The sequence below is a fragment of the Desmodus rotundus genome, chromosome 3 (assembly GCF_022682495.2).
Source record: "Desmodus rotundus isolate HL8 chromosome 3, HLdesRot8A.1, whole genome shotgun sequence".
In the NCBI taxonomy this organism is placed as follows: Eukaryota; Metazoa; Chordata; class Mammalia; order Chiroptera; family Phyllostomidae; genus Desmodus; species Desmodus rotundus.
The window spans coordinates 107,103,018-107,113,704 of record NC_071389.1 but is presented as its reverse complement, the minus strand read 5'-3'; the positions used below and the strand labels follow the sequence as shown (position 1 = coordinate 107,113,704).

At 39.5% G+C, this 10,687-nt stretch overlaps 1 pseudogene; it reads right to left on the bottom strand.

The window, feature by feature from the left end:
- Positions 1 to 4,782: 4,782 nt before the first annotated feature.
- On the bottom strand, positions 4,783 to 9,406 carry LOC112323144 (inactive ubiquitin thioesterase OTULINL pseudogene; annotated as a pseudogene).
- Positions 9,407 to 10,687: the final 1,281 nt, after the last annotated feature.

The window sequence follows — 10,687 nt, the reverse complement described above, 5'->3', positions numbered from 1 at the left end:
AGGCCAGTAGGCAGAAGGTCAACAAGGAGATAAAGTACCTAAACAACACTATAAACCAACTACATACAACTAACAGACATTTAAAGAACACTCCACCCAAACATAGCAGAATATACATTGTTCTCAAGTGCACATAGAAAATTGTTCAGAATAAAATATGTTAGGCCATTGAGTGTATATTAGGCCACAGAAAAAGTATCAGTGAATTTAAAAGCATTGAACTCATATAAAGTATGTTTTCTGACCACAATGGACCGCTTTAGAAATTAATAGCAGTGGAAATTTCAGAAATTCACACAATGTGGAAATTAAACAATATACTCTTAATAACCAGTGGGTCAAAGAAAAAAATCACAAGGGAACTTAGAAAATGCTCTGAAGTGAATGAAAACAAAAACATACTAAAATTTGTGGAATGCCAGTAAATCAGTGCTTAAAGGGAAATTTATAGCTGTGAATGCCTATATTGACAAAAGAAGAAAGATCACAAATCAGTAACCTAACTTTTTACCTTAAGAAAGCAGAAAAGAGCAAACTAAACCCAAAAGAAGAATAATAAAGGAAATAATAAAGGCTAGGGCAGAGGTAAATGAAATAGAGAATAGAAAAATAATAGAGAAAACCCAGTGAAACAAGAAATCAGTCCTTTGAAAAGGTCAACAAAATTTGCAACCCTTTAGTTGACTGACCAATAGAAAAAGAGAGAGGGCTCAATTACTGATAATCAGGAATGAAAGAGGGAGTGTCACTACCCACCTTAGAGAAATAAAAAGGATTATAAGGGAATATTATGAATAAGTTTATGTCAACAAATTAGATAACCTAGATGAAATGGACAAATTCCTAGGAAGACACAGACTCTGTGAATGACTGATGTTGAAATAAAAAGTCTGAAGTCACCTATTACAAGTAGAGACACTGAATTAGTAATCAAAAAGAGTCTCCTGCCAAGACAAGTCCAGGCACAGGAGGCTTCACTGGTAAATTATACCAAACATTTAGAGAAACATTAATAGCAATTTAGCACAATCTCTTCCAGAAAATGGAAAAGGAGGGAACATTTCACAGCTCATTCTTTGAGGCTAGTATTACTTTTATACCAAAACCAGACAAAGACATCACAAAAAAGTACAGACCAATATTTCTTATGAATACAGATGGAAAAATCTTTAACAAAATACTAACAAACCCAAACTAGCCAGATAGAGAAAAGTTTATGTACCATGACAGAGTGGGATTTACCTGAGGAATGCAAAGGAGGCTTAATATGTGAAAATCAATGTAATATGCCATATTAATAGACTAAATATGAAAATCACACATTCATCTCAATAGACACAGAAAAAGCACTTGAGAGTTTCCAACAGAACTTCATGATAAAACACACACAAAACTAGAAATAGAAGGGAAACTTCCTCTACAAAAACCCGACAACTAACACCATACTTAATGGTGAAAGACTAAATGCTTTCCCTCTAAGGCAAGGAACAAGACAAGAATGCCTGATCTTGTCACATTTATTCAACATTTTATTGGAGGTTTTAGCCAAGGCAAGTTAGTCAATAAAAAGAAATAACAGGCATTCAGATTGGAAAGGATGAGGTAAAACATCTTTATTTGCAGATGACTTTATCTTATATAGAAAATCCTAAGGACTACACACCCACCCACACACACACATGGTTAGAACTAATAAACAAGGTCAGCAAAGTTGCAGTATACAAGGTCAATAAACAAAAATCACTTCTATGTACTTGTAGTGAAAAACTTGAAAATGAAATAAAGAAAATTCCATTTACAATAGCATCAAAAAGAATAAAATACCTGGGAATAAATTTAATGAAAGACATGCAAGACTTGTACACCAAAAACTACAAAACAATGAAAGAAGTTAAAGATAGCCTAAATAAATGGAAAGACATCGCTTATTCATGGATTGAGAGACGTAATATTGTTGAGATGGCAATGCTTCCCAAATCGATTTACAGATTCAATGCAATTCCTATCAAAATTTCAGCCACATTTTTGCAGAAACTAATAAGCTGATCCTCAAGTTCATATGGAGATACCAGGAACCCAGAATAGTCAAAGCAGTCCTGAAAAAGCAGAACAAAATTGGACTCGCACCTCCTGATTTTAAACTACAAAGCTACAGTGGTAAAGATAGTGTGGTACTGGCCTAAATATAGCCTATAAATCACCAGCATAAAATTGAGACTCCAGAAAGTAACCCTTATATTTATGATCACTGGTTTTCAACAAGGACAACAAAACAATTTAATAGAGAAAGAATAGTCTTTTTAACAAATGGTACTGGAATAACTGGATATCCACATGCAAAAGAATAAAATTGTACCCTAATTTACACTATATACAAAACTGAACTCCAAATGGAATATTAACTTAAATGTAAGAGCTAAAACAAGAAGGCTTTTAGGAGAAAACACAAGTAAATATATCTGGGATTAGGCAATAGTTTCTTAGAGATGATATCAAAAGCATAAGTGATACATAGTTACATAAAAATTGATATAAATATTTATAAATTTATATATATATATAGTTTCATAAAAATTTAAAACTTTAGAGAAAAGTCAACCCATAGAAGGGGAGAAAATTTTCACAAATCATATATCTAATAAGGAACTTGCATCCAAAATATATTAAGAATGGTTGCAACTCAATAATAAAGACAGATAACCCAAGTTAAAAGTTGGGCAAAGCATTTGAGTTGACATTTCTCCAAGGAAAGATATACTAATGACCAATAAGTGTATGAAAAGGTGGTCAACATCCTTAGTTATTAGGGAGACACAAGTCAAAATCACAATGCGCTACCACTACACACCTGCTCTGATGGCTGACATAAAAAATACAGTAACAAGTGTTGTGAAGATATGGAGACATTGGAACACTGATACATTGCTGGTGGGACTGAGAAATGATGCAGACACTTTGCAGCCCCAGTCGCTTGTTATTCAAATTATAAACAAAGAGTTGCAGTATTACCCAGCAATTTTTTCTTTTTTAAAAGTTATTGTACTTACTGAAATCCACTACAGACTAGAAGACCTCCAAAATAAAGATGACCAAAAGAGACTAGAAAAGTATTTCCAAAATAAAGATGACAAAAATTGCGCTGGCCAGGTGGCTCAGTTGGTTGGAGCATCGTCCTGGACACCAAAATTTTGCGGGTTTGATTTCTGGTCAGTGCACGTACAGGAGGCAGCTGATTGATGTCTCGCTCTCACATCAATGTTTCTCTTCCCTTCCTCCTCTCTCTCTAAAATCCATAAATCCATATCCATAAATACATATCCTTGGGTGAGGATTAAAAAAATTGGTTTGCCTGGGTATTGTCTATTGTTTCTGTAACACATCACCACAAATTTAGTGACTTAACACACATTTATTCTTTTACAGTTCTAGAGATCAGAGGTCTCACTGGGCTAAAAATCAATGCATTGGCAGGGCTGCGTTCCTTTCTGGAGGCTCTGGGGGAGAATCTGTTCCTTTGCCTTTCTCAGCTTCTGGAAGCCCCCTGCATTCCTTGGCTCGTGGCTTTTCCCTCCATCCTCAACAACAGCATGTTGCATCTCTTTCTATTGTCCTTCCGGATTCCTCATTTCTTTTTGACTATGACAGTCTTCCAATTCCCTCTTCCACTTTTAAGGACCCTTGTGATTTTATTGCATTCACCCGGGGAACCCAGACTACTCTCTCCCCCTGTACAACAAGGTCAGCAGATTAGTACCTTAGTTCCACCTGCAACTTTATTGTCCTTTGCCATTTAACCCAACATGTTCACAGGTTCTGGAGATTAAGATGTAACATCTTTCTGGGAAAGAGGAGCATGATTCTATCTACCACACTTTAAATAAACATGTCAATACACCACAGCGTATTATTTTCATGACAGTTCAATAATTGTCATTTAGTTGCCTTAATCTACAGAATTTACCGTATTTTTTGGACTATAAGACGCATTAGACCCTAAGACGTACCTAGGTTTCAGAGGAGGAAAATAGGAAAAAAAACCCATTCCACCACTGCCCCCACAACTCCCAGTGAGCCAGGTAAGCTACATTCAGACTGTAAGATGCACCCCCATTTTCCTCCCAAATTTAGGGGGGAAAGTGCACTTTATAGTCTGAAAAACACGGTATTTTTATCTATATAAAATACATTAAACTGGCTAGATGCAACAGTAACAAAAAATATAAAGAGATATAGAACAAATTGTACAGCCTAATAAAGTAGTGGTTATTTGTGTGTATGTGTTTATATGTGTGTGTATAAGATGACACCTGTATACATATGGGAATGTGTGTATGTGGACATACATACACATGTATTCATAACTTTACAGTTAATCAAGTGGTTCTAGAAAATATGCTGTAGAGATTCCTGGAAAGGTAATGCTTGTAAAATAAAGCCATGTGTATGAGGATCCGAAATCAACCAAAGGTTCTTAGTAAGAATGTAAAGTTAGAAACAAAGAAATTTTATTCTTTCTAGGTTAGTCTTTTTTTCCTACTCATTTTCTTCTCTATTTTTCCTGTCGTCGTTCTTGTGCAAATTAAACATTATGCTTTTAAAGGCCCACCATGTAGCACGTGACTACAGCCCTCATGAACCAGGTTAAATTACTAACTTACAAACGTATTAGTGCAGCTGCTTTGGAGGAAATCACTGAAAAACAAAGCAAAGCCATGTGTGCAGCGTTGCGTCCAGTGTACCCGTAATTCCGAGAAGGTCCTGATTCCTTCAGCGGCCGCAGCACTAGCTCCGGCTTTCCAGAAGCACTTTACTTGCAGGTGTGACCACTGTCATTGGCAGGTGCCCGGTCCACACCAGACTTAAAAGACAAATGTGGTAGTGACGGTCATTCTCAGTCAGCAGGGAGATCTCTGACCACCGCCTGAGTGGCTCCTCTGGGTAGCAGACTTCAAAGTTGCTGTAGTTAAATTTGAACAGTCTGAACACTGTTACCTTGACGTCAAGGGTGTATCCAAGTATAAACGTATCAATCTACACTAGTCCACATGTGTCGCCTACAGAATTTAGATGATTCATCATGAAGTGTGAAGGGATCAAATGATGTTTCCTGGGAAAGTGAGTGCAAGAAGACTGGGAATGACCTTTTTTGTCTTCACTTGTTCATAAACTTTGGTGACTTGACACAGCTTCATACACTTTGTCTCCCAGAATGGCACCAGAAAAGTGGATGTCGCACATACTTCCTCCCTTGTGATAACCTCTAATCCCACTGAATTTGGGCCACTGTATTTTTTCAATAATTCCACACATTTACATAATTTTCCGAACACATTTGAACCTGTGTACTTCTCAGGACCAAAGCTGTATTGCTGGATCCAATTACAACCTTGTGAAAAGGACAGTTTTCAGGAAGCTTGACAATGTCTTTTTCTTCCGTCCAGCTTGGAAAAGAGAGCCGACCTCAGCGCATCGCAGTCACTTCTCTTTTCTTGTGCAACACATTCCCTATGACGCCGCCAAAGCAACCGCGCAGCAGCCTTCCTCATCAGGGTTCGGGCGGCGTCACCCCTTCCCATCCTCTTGCACGATAACTGAGGAAATCACCTCTGCTTCCATGCCGAGTTTCCTTTTGAATTTTCTCTGTGGATATCAAATCCACCGTTGCAGCTGGTGCTCTAAATAGAAATGCAGCCTTCTGAAGTAGTGAGTGTGGCCGCCAGAAAGGAAACTGCCAATGTCACGGAGCCCTTTGCTATCCCCCACGCAATGTCTAGGCTGGCCTGTGGTTAGCCTGTGACTAGTGAGCAGGAGTGAACGGAGTCGTTTCTGCATACCACCTGGAGCCTCTGCCATGGGTGCTGCAGCCACATGTGCCCAGGGAGGGTCGCTTCTGGGCAGTTGCATTCTCAAGTACATACCCAACAGAATTAGAAACATATACACGTAAAAACTCGGACACCAATGTGTACATAACAACCCCAAAGTATAAACAATTAAATACCTATCAATTTGGCATATTCGTGCAGTAGAACGTTATTCATTCATGAAAAGGAGTGAAGTACTGAGTGAATGAACATGGTTGCCAGAGGAGGATCTGCTAATGGGGCCGGGTTTCTTTGGGCAGGAGGTAATGAGCATGTTTTGGAATTTGATAATGGGGCAATGGTTGCATGACCTTGTGAATACATTAAAACTATGGAATTGTACCATTAAAATGGTGAATTTTATGGTGTGTGAATTATATCTCAGTTGTTATTTAAAAATGTGTCCTCTTGATTACTGAGTTTTTTGGTTCCTCTTAACTTCTGTGGCTGAGGCAAGTGCATTGCCTCACCCTAGAAAAGGTAGGAAGGTTGGTACTGAGGTGTGAAAGTGTCATTTTCTTGTTCTGATTACTTCAGGACCCATCGAAGGAAGTGGTTAGTTCTCCTTGGGTAAGGTTCAGTGGTGGGCAGTGGCTTCATGAAGGGGCGGGGGCTTTGAGCTCCATCTTGGAACATGAGGTGGTTGAAGGGCAGAGGCCACGTCAAAGAGGCTTGAAATAGTGCTGCCCAGGAACAGGGGTTCCAACAGCTTGGCATCTCTGGGCCACACTGGAAGACGAGGAGTTGTCTTGGGGCACACATTAAATACATCGTGACATGTAATCACAAATCTCACAAAGTTTTAAGTAAATGTACAATTTTGTGTTGGGCCGCATTCATCACCGTCATGGGCTGTATGTGGCCTGTGGGCTGCGGACTGTGGATTGGACACCCTGGCTTATAAGTTTGGTTTGCCTGGAGCATGGATAAGGTGGCGGAAGGAGTAGTGTGGCTGAATTAGAGTTGGGGGCCATGTTTTTGCAGGGTGCCTACAAAGGAATTAAGATTATATTTCATTTTAGGCAGTGGGCACCCACCAAAGAGCTTTAGGAAGGGAGTCACAAGGTGGGATTTGTTCTTTTTTACTTTAACATGTTAGGCAAGTCACGTGACCTTTCAGGCCTGCCCTTCAGTTTCTTCCTCTGCAAAAGCAATGTATTGAAACCTACTCTGGGAGTCGCTCTGAAGATGAAGTGAACTTGCCTAGTGACCCAGCTCAAACTCCTGGTGGACTGAGAGACTGCTTCTCTGGTAGTTTCCTTGTTTTGCCATAGCACTGGTTCTTCAGTGTGGCTATGTTCCAGTAGTAACCAGGGAAAGCTTTCGAAAATATAAATTCTTTAGATTCAAGAACAAGTTTTAGAGCAGTGCCCAAAGTCTCTGTGTTTAACAAGCTCCCTCAGTGATTACTGTGGAGGCACCTGTTTCAGGTTTGCACACGTAAGGTGCAGAGTTCACTTTCTCAGCTGTTTTGTGATAGGGCTCTGGGACATTAGGTAACACCTCTTCTTCCAGCCTCTGTGTCAGTCCATGTCCTTTTGCCTGGTTGAGATTTTTAGACCCTGCTGTAATTACAGGGATGATTGTCAGTGGCCTAGGCCTCCTCTGTATGAGATTGACCAGATGGTTCTCCCACAGCCTGTGGCTCTTCACGGAGTGTCTCTTTTAGTTGGTACCTGGCAGCTTCCATACATGTATGTACAGTCTTCACATACCTTAGCCAGCACTCCTTAACTTTGCTTACTCTAGTTTAGTTGATTTATTAACATGAAGTCACTTTTTAACTCTTTCACAAAGAGCAGTGCAATCCCAACTGGTCAGTTAATTCAAGCTGGTTATTTTGCAGTAGCTCTTGTGGTGACACTTATAATAATAATAATAATTTCTTCTTTCTGTTATTGCTGTTACTATTAATGCTGTCAACTGACAATTAATATCAAGGATGGGTTTTGCCACCAAAAAGGGTTTATTTGGGAAAGAGAAAGGGTTACAACCCAGTGCATGCAGACACGGCAAGCCGTGCACACCCCGCCCTGCTGGCCCAAATGAGGGGTATTTTACCAAGAGAACAAGAAGTTAAGGGAAAGGGAAGTTAGAACCATAGAGCTTTATTATGAGCATAGAGTTCTTCCTGTGGAGTTCTTGTGTCTCTCATGATTGTATACGTCTTCCTTAAGCCCTAGCTCCTCCCATAGACCCTCCAGACTGACTGTGTTTTTCTTAAATTTCCAGTTAGTGTTTTATCAGTGCTGTCATTCAGCTATTGCCATCATTACTGCATCTACCTTCACCATTAGAGTGGTCCAGGCTAGGTCGCAATAGCTCTTTTAAGGGGAAAGTCACTACTGGAACAATGAAGAGTGCCTCTGAATGTCCAATTTTCCCTCCTTGATTTCTTCTCGTGGTCTAATGTTGTTTTAGAATTCCGATTGGGTACAAACAAAACTATGTGTCACCTAGCATGTCAGCTTGGATTTTGCCACCACCCACTGTGGTCAGACCTGATTTTGACCTTATGTCTGTCTATCTTAAGATAGTCAGGGTTTTCAGGAACTACTATAAGGGACACATGGAGAAAACCAAAGGAGAGGGTGGAGCAAGGGAGGGAAGTGGGTTTGGCGGGGTGGGGGGGAGTGGAGAGGAGAAAATGCAGACAACTGTAATTGAACAATAATAAAATAATTTTAAAAAGATAGTTAATTTTAAAAATAGGGAATGAGAAACAGAAGCATGGTACTAAAGGGAGATCAAAAAGTTTGTTTTGTATCCTGCTCAGGTGACTTAGTTAGTCACAGCTGTCATCTGGCACACCAAAGGATTGTGGGTTCGATTCCCAGTTAGGGCACATAACCAGGTTTTGGGTTCAATCCCCAGTTGGGGTGTGCAGGGGTGTCAATCAATCGATGTTTCTCTCTCACATCAATGTTTCTGTTTCTGTTTCTCTTTCTCCCCCCATTTCCACCTTCTTTCTAAAAAAAATCAATAAACATGTTCTTGGGTGAGGATTAAAAATATTATTTAAAAAAATTTATTTTACAACTGGCTGCTCATTCCTGTCAAAACACAACAAAACAATTTATGGTAGGCTGCTCACTTAACGGGTCTCCTGGTAGCAGGGGACATTATTTAAGTCCTTCCTATTCCATCTCAGAAGAAGGCACACTTTGTAAGCCTGTGCATTTTTATAAGTAGGGTACTTATGTGACCTCTGTTCTGTTGGCTTTAGTTCCAGGGGTGTTGCCCATGCACATGGATTGTGTTCACAGCAGTGGTGGGATGGCGTGGGAGTGGTGGCTGTGGTGGGTCCTATGATAGGTGGGTTACTATTAGGCAGAAGTAAGTGTTCCCTTTATTCCACCTGGACTGGGACCTCTTCAGTTTTCGCCAAGTGGCGTGTTGCTCCCCTGCATGTAAGTGCTGCCAGCCCTTCTGCTTTTTCCCGTAGCATCTTTTTCCTTCATCTGCATCCCGCCCCCCGCATTGTGCTCCTCACTTACTTTGATGTGCATTCCCTTTAGCCTTCTTTTCTTGAAGATTTGCATTCTTACTCTCACTCGAAAGCTTTCCAGCCCTCGGCTTTTCTCTGCCACATTGTGCTCTTAGAAGAGACTCTTAATGTTGCAAGGAGGAAGCTGAGAGGGAGTTGGCAGTAAATAGAGTCTGGGGAGCAAGAAAGAATTGAAAAGAGACTCTCAACCCCTTGCAAAGGCTGGAGGCAGTTCATTTAATATCTTTTCAGGGGCTGTGAAGGTATGCAGGGTTGGAACGGAAACAGTTAATACCCAGACAACAGATGCTGCTCAGAAAAATGATTTCTGCTGCATAATTGGTAGTTTTGAAGATTTGTTTCATGATCACTGGGTTTTAAAATCATGTCTATTTTCTTGTTTGGAAAAAATGATGAAATTGTCATTTTTGTAGGTAAAAAAATGGCTGGATATCAGCAACTTTATACGATACAACCTAATAATAGCAGCCATTCTGTAGTGTCTGTTGCAGTATCATTTGGGAGGAAGATTTATCTTTTCTACCATCTGACAACTAATTTTCTTGCTGGACAATTTAGAGAGGGAAGGAATTTTTGCTGATTTATTTTGAAATACAATTTTATTAGGATTTAATTAATATTAATATTGTCAGTATTGTAGGATTTATGAGTCCTCTGGCTTTTAATTTGTTCTGAATTGGAAGAAAATAAGAAGCTTAACAGTATAAATTTGGTGCAATTTAGGAAAATTAAGTTCTGCAAAATGGACGTGATTATTCATGTATCAAAGATATTCTTCCCTTGGCAAAAGCCAAGTCTGAAGTCCTTAAGATACTTCATTTAGCTCTGGCTGGTGTGGCTCAGTAGATTGAGCACCAGCTTGCAAACCAAAAGGTCACTGGTTCGATTCCCAATCAGGGCCTGGGATGTGGGCCAGGTCCCTGGTAGGGGGTGTGCAAGAGGCAACCACACATTGATGTTTCTCTCCCTCTATTTTACCTCCCTTCCTCTCTTTCTAAAAATAAATAAAATAAAATCTTTTGAAAAAAGATACTTCAGTTATATGGTATATTTAAGAATCAGTTTTCACATCATTAATGATTTTAGGGGTTAAGATAGGAAGAAAATTGATGTCATGTAATCCATTGAGAATTAATCTGAAAATAAGATTGAAGTATCTCTAAAATTCTAGACACAGCCAAGTGGTGAGTTTATGATACAACCCCAATTTTGAAGAATTAATTTGTGGTACAATTACTGCTTAGATTTAAGAACTCTGAACTAAGTTTATTTTTCAATGAGAAGTAGTATCATAATGAAGTTACTGTTTATGCTG